The sequence below is a fragment of the Pagrus pagrus genome, assembly GCF_965226575.1.
Source record: "Pagrus pagrus genome assembly, chromosome: 6".
NCBI classification, from domain to species: domain Eukaryota; kingdom Metazoa; phylum Chordata; class Actinopteri; order Spariformes; family Sparidae; genus Pagrus; species Pagrus pagrus.
In genome coordinates, this window is record NC_140190.1 from 647,474 (window position 1) to 663,097 (window position 15,624).

The 15,624-nt window shown below is 46.3% G+C and overlaps 1 protein-coding gene and 1 long non-coding RNA gene across 2 annotated transcripts in view; one reads left to right on the top strand and one right to left on the bottom strand.

Annotated features, from left to right (window-relative positions):
- The window catches only part of efna2b (ephrin-A2b), an 84,385-nt gene that overhangs the window by 53,691 nt on the left and 15,070 nt on the right, over positions 1-15,624 (bottom strand). The gene's annotated exons all lie outside the window — the stretch shown is intronic.
- Positions 7,455-8,072, top strand: LOC311258631. Its single transcript, XR_014622762.1, has 2 exons — positions 7,455-7,664; positions 7,881-8,072. It is a non-coding gene; the product is annotated as an uncharacterized lncRNA (long non-coding RNA).

Here is a 15,624-nt window from a genome sequence, read left to right on the forward strand (position 1 = left end):
TGGACACTTTCCTCCTGTGAGTCTCAACTAAAACATCTTCAAAACTAAAAGATCAAGAGAAGAAAAATGAAGATGAAAACAAACTCAAACTCTGTCAGGTTTTATTGGACGTTCAGGAATAAATTCCTCAAAGATTGAAGAAACACAACGTCGTGTCTGTTCAGAAGTACACTTGAAAAATGTCAGTTTTAACGAGTCGTGACGTCTCGTTTGGTTCAGATGGTTTCTCCTCAGTCAGACTTTGTTGAAACGAGGTCAGCAGCATTTTAAAGCACTGTGTTTGTGCAGCGTCGGCAGACTGTACGCACTCACGTGTATGACTGTTTAGTTTACAGAGAACAACATGAAGACAAGTTAACGAGCTGCTGACCAGAGAGCATCAGCTGGGTCACATTATTCTCATAATAATAATGTAGTAATAATCAGACCCGCGTGTCTCTTCAGTCTGTGTTCATGGGTTCTGTTTCTGATTGTGACGATCGGTGAACCCACAGCTGGAGAAACTGAAGGATCTCAGTGTTTCTGACACAACTCGCCTTCAGAATCGGACCAAAATTCAAGCGACGTTCTGATCGGCCCTCGTCAGACTCTCGTACAGTTGAAGCGGAGTCATGAGTCGATTCTCCAGGATCAGTTACGTTTTCTCAACGTGACACTTCCGACAGCAAACGTTGCTCTTTGTGGTTTCTTCCTCAGCGCACGAGCGACACGAGCCGGATGAACGCTGCAGGAAAGAGCTGCTGATCTGCAGCTGACGAACACTCAGAGATCAGAGACCTCCTTTTTTATTTTCTATTTTACCCGTGATGAGCTTTGGCTTGACATCATGGACAGTTACTGGGACAGTACGAGTTGAAATTAAACAACATTTGTAAAATTGTTCAGCTTCATGTTCGTCTCGTTTCTGCTGCATCAACAACAGACAAACCCTGAACTCTGACCCATCTGACTTGTCAGGCTGTTTCTGTCCTGACCGTCGTGTTAAATTTATACTGTTTTCATAATTAAAGTAATTCACACACACAAAGACACTTATACAACACACACACACACACACACACACACACACACACACACACACACACACACACACACACACAGTTTCACACAGTTTATAAAGTGTCTCCAACTCAACAACTCACTAAACTGACACATGTGTTAAGGGAGTCTGGTGCTGTTGTGACTGGTTCAGTGGTTGGATCAGTTAAACAGACAGTGTGATCACAGACAACAACAACAACAACAACAACAACAGGTCGTCCTCTGTAACGATGTTCATCTGTAAACTGATCAATAAGTTAATGAAGCTGCTGATTGATCAGTTTAATTAACCGTGTGATCTCTGATTGATCAGGTTTAGAGCCTGTTGGTTGGAGGATCAGCAGTGAATGTTGAGAGTTTGTGTGAACCGTCGTCTCTCTGCCGCCGCCCTGCTGTAGTGCCTCAGAGCCAGGCATCGAGCTGTCAATCACCGGGCCGACCCTTCACCTCGACTTCCCCGGGCCGGCCCGTCTCAGCAGCTGCTCCTCGGCTCCTTTCTTGTCATTGTGTCGTCTTTTCATTGAGCGAGCGAAGGTCTGAGCTGCTCGACCATTTCCATAATCTCCATTAAACACTTCAAATGGCTTTAAGAGCGCTGCCATCTGCATAATCCCATTAACTCTGGAGCTGCAGCGCCGAGCGACAACGCCGCCGCAGCCAGCAGGAGCTGCAGCGCAGGAGCTGCGGCGCAGGTGGAAGAAGAGCGGGAGAGAAAAGGCAGATTTAGTTTCTGTCAGGATTGTGAATGAATGAAAGGAGACGAGGAGGAGGAGGAGGAGGAGGGGGAGGGGGAGGAGGAGAAGGGAGGAGGAGGAGGGAGGAGGAAGAGGAGGAGGGAGAGGAGGAGGAGGAGGAGGAGGAGGAGGGGGAGGGAGGAGAAGGAGGGGGAGGGAGAGGAGGAGGAGGGAGGAGGGAGGAGGAGGAGGGGGAGAGAAGGAGGGGGAGGAGGAGGAGGGGGAGGGAGGAGGAGGAGGGGGAGGGGGAGGAGGAGGAGGAGGGAGGAGGGAGGAGAGAAGGAGGGAGGAGGAGGAGGGGGAGGAGGAGGAGGGGGAGGAGAGGCTGACAGACGAGGGCAGCGACGGAGACGAGCCAAAGAAAAAAGAAAAGTCTTTTTGGTTGAGAAGCTTCATCCTGGTGCTTCCCCTCCGTCCTGTCCCCTCCTCCTCCTCCTCCTCCTCCTCCTCCTCCTCCTCCTCCTCCCTCCTCCTCCTCCTCCCCCTCCCCCTCCTCCTCCTCCCTCCCCCTCCTCCTCCTCTCCCTCCTCCTCTTCCTCCTCCCTCCTCCTCCTCCCTCCCCCTCCTCCTCCTCCTCCTCTCATAAGGAAAAACAGATTCACACTTCCTGATGAAGAAAAGTAGGTCAGATTTAAATTCAGAACCAGCCCGCGTGTTTCAGTGGCGCTGACTCTGGTAAAACAGCAGCTGGCTGCTGGCTTCAGTCCTCACAGACCCGATGTGACCGAACCAAACCTGCGCAGAGGTTCTCCAGGTCTGAGATCCAGAGGACGGTACTGAAACATCATCACGGATCAGACGGCCGATAGAAAAAGCAGGAAACTGGTTTGGAGATTAATTCAGTGCAGATGTGTCCTGAGAGAGCTGGTTCTGGTTCTGGTTCTGGTTGGGCAGTCTCTTACAACATGTTCTCCTGTGTGTGTGTGTGTGTGTGTGTGTGTGTGTGTGTGTGTAAAAGACTTCCTGAATAAATAAATCTGAACCAAACTTCTGTTGAATTTTTCAGGATTTAACAGAAAAACAAACATCAGAAACTATTTTCACGTATTCTAAATATTTCCCAACATGTTTTATTTATTAGCTGTAATTGATCTCAATATGTGGGAGACTGAGGCACAACACCATTATTGATTATACATTATTGATCCTCAGTGTTCACAGATTTGTGTCACTGATCGTCAGTCTGAGACGAGAAGAGCAAGAAAATCACCAGGACGATGTGAGAATCAGCTGGAGCTGCTCTGACTTCAGACAGTATTGATCAGGAGAGACTGAACTGATCACAGGTCATTGATCCGGCACAGGGGAAAATATAGGATTAAATATCCAGATCTGAACGAAGTGTAACACCTGAAGTGTAAAACTCAACATCCTGATACATTCAAATACACAGTACACGCAGTACAGTACACTCAGTACACTCAGTACACACAGTACACACAGTACAGTACACTCAGTACACACAGTACACACAGTACAGTAGACTCAGTACACACAGTACACACAGTACACACAGTACACACAGTACAGTACACGCAGTACACTCAGTACACACAGTACACAGTACAGCACACACAGTACACTCAGTACACACAGTACAGTACACGCAGTACACACAGTACACACAGTACAGTACACGCAGTACACTCAGTACACACAGTACAGTACACGCAGTACACTCAGTACACACAGTACACACAGTACAGCACACACAGTACACTCAGTACACACAGTACAGTACACACAGCACACACAGTACACACAGTACAGCACACACAGTACACTCAGTACACACAGTACAGTACACACAGCACACACAGTACACACAGTACACACAGTACAGCACACACAGTACACTCAGTACACACAGTACAGCACACACAGTACACTCAGTACACACAGTACAGTACACACAGCACACACAGTACACACAGTACAGCACACACAGTACACTCAGTACACACAGTACAGTACACACAGCACACACAGTACACACAGTACAGCACACACAGTACACTCAGTACACACAGTACAGTACACACAGCACACACAGTACACACAGTACACACAGTACAGCACACACAGTACACTCAGTACACACAGTACAGCACACACAGTACACTCAGTACACACAGTACAGTACACACAGTACACACAGTACAGTACACTCAGTACAGTACACACAGTACACACAGCACACACAGCACAGTACATGTGCGGGCTGGGGGGGAGGACCAGACCAGGTCCGGCTGCGGCTCTGATGACGTGTCGAACAGAATAAAGAGCATTGTGGCTGCGCTCTGATTGGTCGGCGCTCAATGATTCATGAGTCGTCTCCGAGCAGGAATTCAGTCATTCATAATAAATAACAGCAACATTAGAGAGTTTGGGCTCACAGCTCACAGTACACACTCAGAACAGACCGGAGCTAAAAACAGAACCAGAGGACAGGAAGTGGACACAACCACACAGAACCAGTGAGGCTCAGTAACCGGTCCTCTGGTGGATCTGAAGGGTCCACTGAGGTTCACAGTGACACAAGATGGACGATGGTACCGTTGTTAGCTGGGTGGTCGTACAGGCTTCTTCTTTTATAAACGTACGTCTGTTGGATCATTTCTGGTTCTGTTTCCTCTCAGAAGCTTACACAGTGAAGAGCCCGCCTGTTTTAGTCGCCATGGCCACAAACGTAGCTGATCTGACCCAGTTCTGGTCTCCACAGACACACGTCTGTAAATGTCTCCGGTGATGTGACTGGAGCTGCAGTCGCCGTCTGGCAGCTTGTTGGCTGTAATAACTCCTGAGGCTCAGTCCATCACATCATGAGGACTCAACACTGGCTGGATTTGCTGGACATTTTGGCCCTCGTGAGTTCCCGTACTTCTGTTTGTGTGACTCGACCTCCTGATGAACACTGAGGTCAAAATAAACTCAAATGAATTAAACACAGAAGAAGAAACTCCATGAAGACGGATCGTTGATCTAAGCTCCTGTTGCTAACGTCTGTTAGCTGCAGAGCTAATCACACGAGGCTACAGGTTAGCGTCCGCGGTTCACAGTGAACTTCACGCTGGTGTCAGAGTCACCGCGCTGTGACAGGAAGCACCGATGATGTCAGAGAGCTGGACAGTTCTTCTGTTGTTGAAGAGGACGGAGACGCGTCGGCTGCACAGAAACACACAACCACTGATGAAGACTCAGGAATGGAGCTCGTCCGCAGCGTTTTGGCCTCTGACATCACTCGGGTCAGTACACCGAGTTATTATGAGTACGAGTGGACCTGCTGGAGGAAACTGGAGGTCCAGGTATCTAAAATAAACCTCTGGTTTTTAACTTCAGTAACTCTCACAGGCACAAAGTCATTTAAAGGATGAAGCCCTCAATCATCATCATCACTGTGTCAGTGGTTCAGTTCTGAGGAGGAGCAGCCGCGATCTGGACTCTAACGGATCTACAGACTCCTGCTGTGATCCACCAGGTCTGTGTGACACACACCTGAGCTCACACTCACCTGAGCTCACACACACCTGAGCTCACACACACCAGAGCTCACACTCACCTGAGCTCACACACACCTGAGCTCACACACACCTGAGCTCACACACACCTGAGCTCACACTCACCTGAGCTCACACACACCTGAGCTCACACTCACCTGAGCTCACACTCACGTGAGCTCACACTCTGGCTTTAGTTGAACAGTCACAGATCCTGGTCGCTGAGCGGAGGACATGTGGTCACACAGAGAAGACAATGAAAATAATTTCAGCTTCGTCGACGACCAGCGCAAAAAAACCTGCTTCAACAGAACCGACAGACTGAAGCTGCAGCAGAACCAGGAGCCGGGTCTGATGACAGCGAACAGCTTAACCTTTGACCTTTAATCATTAAAACAAAAACACTGACATTTTACTGCGTTCAGACAAGTGTGTGTGTGTGTGTGTGTGTGTGTGTGTGTGTGTGCGCGTGTGTGTGCGTATGGCGGTAGAATCGTGTCATAATGCGTGCGCACCTATCAACTGAACGTGTCACGTGCGCGTGCTTTGACGCCTGCGCAGCGAGCAGCGCCTAACGTGTAATGTAGTTTCCCCATTGACTTATAATGGTCCCCCGTTCACACGCACGTTCACGCGTATGACTGCTGCACGCCGGTAATCACACGACGCGTAGTGACTACGCGTAACATTCATGCGTTTTTATGCGAACGCACGCACGCACGCATGAAGATAATTGAACATTTTTGTCACACGCTCACATGTAGGCGGAAATGACGTGCGCAAACTATGTCACGCGTAACAAGATGCTGCGTGCGTACGAAGCAGCGTGCGCACGTCTGTCTGTCACTGTTTGACAAATGTTGTCACGTGTTCACACACGCGTGCGGTCGCAGTTTCTGATGTGCGACCGGAAGTTGATCTGCACCGTGCGCAACACACCGCGTACGTGAACGCCTCGCGTAGTTGGACTTTTCATTTTATTGAAGTGTCGTCAACCAGGGGAGGCAGCAGTGAGCCAGACACTGCTGCCAGAATTATAAAAGAAGAATGAGAAGGAGGAGAAGTGTTTTTTTTGCATATATATATATATATATATATATATATATATATACGTATGTATAAAAAACGCTGCTGCTCGAGTCCTCAGTGGGACCAGGACGGTGGATCATTGATAAAAGTGCGTGCTTCCCCCGCCCCTCCCAACAAAAGTCCTGGGAGTGTGTTGCAGCTGTTCAGGTGCACAAACCTAACGCACCTCTCCAGCGGTCCCAGCAGTTCTCAATGAACTGATCACCTGCGGGGGGCGTGGTTAACTTACAAATGTTTGTCATTGATTTTGTGTCTTATGTGAGAAACAAAGTAAAGAAACAGCAACAGAACTCTTTCTCTGTCTTCATGGAACAAATGAATCATGTCATGTAAAAGCCTGTGTGTCTGTATCTCGTATTGGATCGATGGCTCCATCTACTGGATGAACATGGAACACAGAACAACCACGCGAGGCGTTCACGTACGCGGTGTGCTGCGCACGGTGCAGATCAACTTCCGGTCGCACATCAGAAACTGCGACCGCACGCGTGTGTGAACGCGTGACAACATTTGTCAAACAGTGACAGACAGACGTGCGCACGCTGCTTCGTACGCACGCAGCTTCTTGTTACGCGTGAAATACAGTCTGCACGTAACAACGCACGCACGCACGCATAACAAAATTCTCATGCGTGCACACACCCGTTGCTGCGCATCTCTCTGGTTGTTTTGACATTGATATACCTTCATAGTGTGCGTGCGTGCGCGTGCGTGTGTATGAGCGTGCGTGTCTGCAGGACACGGAGTCGGAGGAGAGCTTGTCGGTGCTGCTGATGGAGGCGTGTGTTTGGATCCTGTTTATGGTTCGATTAGTTTTTTGTCATCAGCTGTTTTATTTGAGTTCAGTCACAGTTAGCTCCAACGCTAACTGCTAACCGCTAACCGCTAACTGCTGCTGAAACCACAACGTCTCCTTTTCACCTGGTGAGTAAAGCACATGAAGAAGAAGAGGAGGAGAAGGTGTGATGGCTGACCTCAGATCAGCTCAGGACTATAACCTTCAGGGCAGACGGAGGCTGGAGGTGCAGGTGCAGGTGGAGGTGCAGGTGGCCCCTCCACCCTCCCCCATCACTCCACCCACCCCGCTGGGCTGTCACCAGGCACAATTCAAACGCTCCTCATTAAAATCCACCTTCACATCAATGTCACACTCAGACGCTGCTGCACCGAACAGAAACGCTTCAGATGAAGCTGCAGCTCAGAACCTGAACATGTGTCAGAGAGCGCACGAGGTCAGGATGAAGTACGGTGGCCCTGAGCGGTCAGTGCTACAGCCCGACCAACACGTCACGTGGCTGATGAGGTAGGTCTGCAGCATGTTGTCAGATATGTGTCTACTTGTTTCTTACAGATTATAATGCAGGAACAGATGTTTGATCATCAATATTAAATCATAGTTCGTTGGCTTCGTGTTTCAGTTCTCTGCTGTTACATCTTTGTCACAGATGTTTAATATCCATGTTACTGTGATTACTGTGTGTATCAGCTGATATATTAATATTCTTTGTTTTGACACCAGAATCAGCATCGGCCCCAAATATCCAGTATCAGTCGGGCTGCGGTCGGTTCAGTCCGAACACAAGCAGACGGAAACAAGACGCGAGCGTTCAGAGAAAACAACAGAAACTACTGATGTTTCCAGGGGACAGTAAACAGTGTGACACACCAGGAACAGACAGCAGCTCATGAAAATTAAACTATTTTAATGATCGATTATTTGTTTGAGAACGTTTCTTTTATGGAAACCGTCGTTCTGATCCATGTTTAGCTTTAATCAGATCTCTTCCTGGTATCAGCTGATTCAGGTCGACTGCGGCTGATTTTAAAATCTCCTTCTTCTGACGTCGGCTTGTTACAGGTGAATATTATAATCAGGACAATCAGACAAACGACTCGTTAGCTGCAGCTTCAATCAAATCAGATGAGTCAGAAGGTTTAAATTAAATCAACGCTAAAATAAAATTGGTTCATTTTATGACGTAAATCTAAATGTTTTTTACTCTTTCCTGTACAGGGTCTCACACACACACACACACACACACACACACACACACACACACACACACACACACACACACAGGTCTGTTGAGCTCTCGGGGCCACCGGACTGAAAGCATTTAAATTTACGTTACTTATGTGTATTTATTGATCCAGCAGAGGATTGTATTTATACTGAAGCAGCTGCGACTGATTTTTGATATTTCCTGGTTAAATGAACATGAACATGAACATGAACATGAACGACAGAAACACGGTTTGTATTTTATTTATTTATCTGAGGAAATTGTGAATTCAGTAAAAAAAAAGTATGTTTTTTTATTTTTTATGTGCAAACTGAAAATAAAATAGAAAAAAGCAGCTGAGCTGTGAGTTATTGATTCTTATTCTCACGTCTTCACATTTATATTTGAACAGGAAGAAATCAGATATTTTCAAATTAAAACATTTAATCTCAGTTCTGATACAAACTGATGGACGGTCGTCAGTGTCCTCCAACAGACTGATCGACTGATCGATACGTGACCCTGAACGTCTCCTTTGTCGTGGTGTGTTCAGGGTCCGGCTGCTCAGTAAACTCTGCGGTGAGTTCGGGGGAGGCTCGTTCGTCATACCGTCACTGCTGTCAGGATTATTGATGAAAAACTCAGTGATCAGATCAGAGCCAAAGCTGCTGATCAATACTCTCTGATCAGCTGATCAAAGGGGGGCGCTGGTCCTCAGAGACCAGAAGACGGACAGACGGAGGTCTTTAATCCTCAAGATGAGAGTCTGGAACACATCTCCCCTGCTGGGACCAGGTTTCAGGTCTGAGACTCAACAAGCAGAACCAGAACTATCTGACCCGGCAGAGAACAGAACTTGTTTGTCGTCTTGTATTAATGTGTGTTCGTGGGTCGGCTCTGCTGAGGAGATGAAGTGGTTTCAGCCGACTGGACCCTTCCTCCTCAGATACGAACTGATTCCTCTCCTGCTCACAGTTACTGCAATAAACCAGCTCGAGGGCACGTTGGCAGCAGGTCTGGAAGACGCTCAGAGCTGGACCGCCGGGACCTGAACCTGAGACCTGCAGCTCACTACCAGGCTCCTCCCACCTCCAAGAGGACCAATCAGGAGCCCGATGTTTGTCTGTGAGGAGCACATCAGGTTAAACTCCACCCGCCCGAGTTACCCCCCCTCGCCCACAAATGCACCTTTTGTTTCAGCCGTCGATGATTCAGATTAACAGCTGAAGCTCAGGAGGACTCTGTAATCCTGTTACACACCTGAGCTGAGCCTCATCCTGTTAACACACACACACACACACACACACACACACACACACACACACACACACACACACACACACACACCTGAGAAACGATCAGATTTATTGATCCAGACAGAAAAATGTTTGTCGCTCAGAATAAAGACTGAAAATCATTTTATAGAACGTTCAACACAATAACAGCATTTGTCTTTCATGAACTAATTGATTCATGATCACTTTGTAGTATTGATCAGATATAAATGACGTCCAGCTGCCGTTTAATTAGAGAAGAGGTCTCACTCTGTGCTCCGGTCGGGTCACGGTTATTAAAGCTGGGAGTTTTTCACAGGACGTCTGATCGTCTCCGTCTGTGATCGAGTCGATCGAAACAGATATTTTGATCCAAACTGTGATGTTTTCTGACAATAAGCAGAGCAGAAACACAGCGATGAGACAAGAGAGAGAAAACTCGACCTGAACAAACGTAGAGAAACGTTCAGTTTGACACTTAATGATTGCGTCTGTCACCACAGTGAAGCTTCATATGAGTCAAGATCAACAATTACTGATCATCGTTAATCGCCTGTCCTGTTATTTCTAAAGGTTAAAAAACTGTTGAATTTAACCTCTTTATCAAAACACAGGTGATAATTCTGTTAACACAACGATGACGTAAATAAGTTAAAATATTATTTAATTCAGTTTCCTCTCCGTCGTGTCCTCGCTGGTGTTGATGGTCGTGAGTTTGTCGGTCAGCTGTTGCGGCGGCATGTGAGTCATTGTTGTCGCTGGTCACGTCGACCACGTTGGCTGCGACAGCTTCAGTGTCTCTGGGTGCTCAGGCAGAGCAAACAGGCCGGGTGGCGTAATCTTACAGGCTTTCCATTTGTTTCATTTAATGCAGACACGTGAAACTATCAAACATTTTATCAAACTATTTTCTTTCTGCTATCGACGACGTGTCTCTTGCTGATACATATTACTGTTGTTCGATCGCTCAGGCCAGCGACAGTCAGCTGAGGATCAATATCAGCTCCTGACGGCTGAGAGGAACTCAAGGGTTAAAGCAAAAAAACAATCTTTTGACTGAAATGTTTTTCGAGCTGTAGCCAAGTCATATTCCAATTTGTAATTTGTGAAACATGTTACAGGGCAGATTTACAGCCTCAGCCCACACCATGTCCTCTAATGCAGACATCAAGTTTAAATATCTGACCAACAGTGTTTTACAGGGGGATGATCTGAACAGCTGGTCTATTCACACTTAAAATGTTTTTGTCTTTTCAATGTAATTTTCAACCTCTGAAATCAATCTGTGCCTTTTTTTTGCCAAGTTTCTCTCAAGTTTTACTCTTTCAGATAATCAACCTACAGATCTACAGAACTTTTCAGTAGCTATTTTCTACTTCTTCTCATCATCATTATCATTAATTATTATTATTAATAATATTGTTTACAGTGAGCCTCTTATCGTTTAACAGAAAAATACATCATACAAGCAGCAACTGTTGCAGCCTTGTCAGTCTGATGGAGTTATCACTTTCTGTCATCACTAACATGTTAATAATCAAAGAAGCTCTGAGGCTTTGTTCTATGTTATAATACAAGATTTCAGCATTGAGCTACAGTCAGGCAACATTCATGATTCTGTACAGTCAAACTAACCAAACACTTCTTATTGATCATCATGATAAAGTTTCAGGGCGGTCCTGTAACCATGGTAACTCACGGTGCCAGAGGGGAGGGAGAGACGCTGAGTGAAGCCGTTCACACAGACACACTGCAGACAAAGGCTGAATTCCAATTCCTCGCTTAACCCTCAATCTCGAAAATGTGCGCTCCCACTAGTGCAAGTGCTGTCCCGATTCTCAGACAAATTAAGTTGAGGGGCAAGTTTAAGGGCTGTATAGCTCTCAATATTGAGATTTTCCGAGACCACCCTTGGGAGTAAGGGCTACCCAGAATGCATTGCGTATTTTGACCGGACAAAGATGGCGCCGAAAGCAGCAAAGCGAGTAAGCTACAAATATAAGTATTTTCTTTGTTAATAGAGATAAAAAAATTATGAAAACCATTGTATTATCTTAGTTTAGGCCCATTTTATGGATTGATACGTCATTGTTGCGTAACATTTATTTTTTATTTTACGATATTTTGTCAATAGCCGGCCGGTGCGGACAAGCCATCGTTTGCTTTCGTTTGCTTTTCTATAAGCCGTGGTGTGCGGTAACTTTCAGCTGAATATGTCCGTGGTTGTGGTATTTATACAGATTATTTGTATGAGTATCATCTTATAACTAACTGATAGGCTGCAAAAAAAATAATACCGTAATAACCTAAGCTAATAACTGACAAACGGATCTGAGGGACCCGTCAATGACAGCTGCAGACGGCATTGTCCCTGTTTTGTTTGTGTTGATACACGTCGTGTCTATATGCGTCGACGGTAATGGTCGAGTACGGATGACGTAAATGCGTTCTTCTTCTTCTTTTTTTTGAGTTGACAGACTGGACGCAGCTTTTGGTTATTCTGCCCCCCACAGTCTGAAGACGTATCTGCATTTAAGGAGCGTCCCATTTCTAAGTGACAAAATAACCCTCAACACTTGGTTTTGAGGGCCAGTTAAGATTAAGGGTTGAGCTTGAGGGTTAAGATAGGAATTGGCCCAAAGTCCAGACTATAGTTGTTGTTTCACACATGCAGCACACAACAGGAGACTCTCCGTGTCAGACGAGCTCTCACGTGCTGAATAAACTCAACTGATAACGTAGCAGCGCGACGAGTCCTTGCTAGCTAAGCAGCTAAACTTTAGCACCGCTCCGTGTTGAGATCCCGCCCTGTGTGGGTCACTGCACTGTCATTGGTCAGGCAGCACACGCTGTTAACGATACCATTGGCTGTAGAGTGCGACAATCTGTCAATAAACATCAGCCAACAGTTCCTCCGATCTACATTGATCTCACAAGTCGCCTCTGTTAAGTTTGAATGACGGAAATCCGTCATAGCGACGCAGAACTTTAATCCATGCAGACTCCTCGACGTTCTCACACGTTTGGTTTAAACAGACGTGTTGAAGATCTCAGTCTGGAGGTGATTAACATCACCAGATCAATAATCAATATATGTTCACAGTCTGTTCCTGAAAACGTGATGATGAAATGTCTCTTCATCATTTCATTTGTGTGAATTTCTGTCAGAATCAGCTAACAGATTCGTTGTGAGGTCGCAGTGACCTTTGACCTTTCACCACCAAGTTCTGATCAGTTCATCTTCGAGTCCAACTGAATGTTTGAGATATGACAAGCAGGACAGGTCCACTCTGCTGTCAGCTCGTTAAATGTGAATATTTTCTGCTTTCTTTCCTCTGTGATGATAAACTGAAGATCTTTGTGGACAAACCAAGAAATCTGAGGACAAACTGAGACGTCTGAGGACAAACAGACGTCTGAGGACGTCATGTTGACCTTCTGGAACTTTATAATGCAGAAAATGATCAATAATGAGATGCTGGCTGTGTGCAGCTGTCGTTTTTGTGTCGTTGTGTGGTTGTTGTGTTGTTGTCCTGCTCCGACTGCGTCTCTGTCGTTTCTCTCAGCTCGTTCTCGTCCAATAAAAACTTCTCTGCTTTGTTTATTCAGTGAAATGCACCTTTAGGTGTCAGACTTCAAACGTTGTCTGGATGTTGCTTCAGCGTCGTTACACAAACTATATATGAGCTCATTTTATCTCTCTCTCTCTCTGTGTCTGCGTCCTCGAATGCCCTCTCTGCCTCACAGAACCTCAGCCAGAAAACTCACATTTTTGTTTTTTTCGTATGAAACTGGTTCTGGAGGTCCACAGAGCCGACAGTAACACAGTGTGAGGCCCGGCCTCAACATGTTGAATCTGAACCTGTGTTCACACTTTAAGATTCGTCCTTCAGTCGAAGCTCCGGAGCCGGAGACCAGAACCAAAACACTTGTTCTCTATATTTGGGTTCTGACACGTCGCAACATGTTACTGATCATTAACACTCGTCATGAATCATATCAGTCATTTAATCTGTGCAAATAAACAATATGATCGTACTGATCTTATCGTGCAGCGCTACAATGTGTGTGATTTAAAAAACTCTTTCTAACTATTTCTATAATCTTAAAAAGATAATAAAGATTAAAACAGACTGAGAAAGTATTTGAGCTGATATCTGGCTGATCATCTTTAATCAATGTTTCCTGATCAATACAAACATTTAAAACACAAAGGACAGACAAACTCTCAGAGAGCAGATTCAACTTTTCCCTCATTTATATTTTGTGGTTTTTCAAATTGATGAACACGTTTGTGTTTCTGTGATTGTTTGTTCGAGTGAAGCAGCTTTACTCCAACAACACGACCGGCAGCGTTACTCCAACAACACGACCGGCAGCGTTACTCCAACAACGCGACCGGCAGCGTTACTCCAACAACGCGACCGGCAGCGTTACTCCAACAACGCGACCGGCAGCTTTACTCCAACAACGCGACCGGCAGCGTTACTCCAACAACACGACCGGCAGCGTTACTCCAACAACACGACCGGCAGCGTTACTCCAACAACACGACCGGCAGCGTTACTCCAACAACACGACCGGCAGCGTTACTCCAACAACACGACCGGCAGCTTTACTCCAACAACGCGACCGGCAGCTTTACTCCAACAACGCGACCGGCAGCGTTACTCCAACAACACGACCGGCAGCGTTACTCCAACAACACGACCGGCAGCGTTACTCCAACAACACGACCGGCAGCTTTACTCCAACAACGCGACCGGCAGCTTTACTCCAACAACGCGACCGGCAGCGTTACTCCAACAACACGACCGGCAGCTTTACTCCAACAACACGACCGGCAGCTTTACTCCAACAACGCGACCGGCAGCTTTACTCCAACAACGCGACCGGCAGCTTCACTTTTCTTCAAGTGAAAACAGATTATTATGAGTCAGTCGTTTGCAGCTGTATTTGACACATATTGGTGATTATTATACATCGCTTATAAAGAAGAAACTGATATTCAGAGCTGACTGAGGGAAAATAACTGTTCACTGTTTGTAGAGGACGGATGTTGGTGGAGCAGCAAACTGAAGAAAAGAAAAGAGGTTCAGACTCTGAGGGATCATGTGACCGACAGGCTGCTGCTCAGAGACCTCACAGGTGACGTTGGTCTGTTTTTCTTTCCTCAGGGGTCAAAGGTCACCATCTGCTCCGAGCTCCACAAACCTCCAGATCCCTTAACGATGACCCAACAGACCAATCAAAGCGCAAGCTGGAACCGACCGGCCGAGACCTGAACGGCGGCCACCTGCGGGCCGCGCTCAGGTTACACCGACACGTCACATGGTTGTGTCGTTATGACAGTTTGACGTCACACAGTGACATCACATCACGTCTCAGCTGATTGGTGATCAGATCGTATGTGGACGGATGAAGTGAAAAATAGGGAGCGGTTCAGAAAACGTCCTGTTTCTTGTAGAGCTGCTTAACTACTGGATTGTTTTGGACAAGAGGTTGGCTAACTAAGCTAACTAAGCTAACAGGGCGTAGCCCTGAAGTTAGCATCACTCTGGTTCCTCTGTGGGATTATTGAAGAGTGAGGACGTTTAATGTCCCAACAACTTCTGTAGTGTCATTTAGACACTTGTTAGCAACCGCTAACCGTTTTTAACATGCAAGAAACAGATGAACTCTGACATCAGGAGTCAAACATCTGATCTGTTTCTGAAAAACTCAAAATCTGACAGTTTTAGTTTAATCAATATGTAAGGGATAATGTATAGTTCGGAGGTTGTTATGTAGAAATAAACCCCGACAGGTTGTATGCATACAACCTGTCGGGGTTTATTTCTCCATAACAACCGACTAACTATACATTATCCCGCTTATTACACGGCCTTACGACTGAAGTAAATAATAAATAATCACCCACAATGATTCAGCAGCGACAAGGATCGCTCGGTAAAGTTTTAACTTTCACTTTCACTTTCGGGGCCTG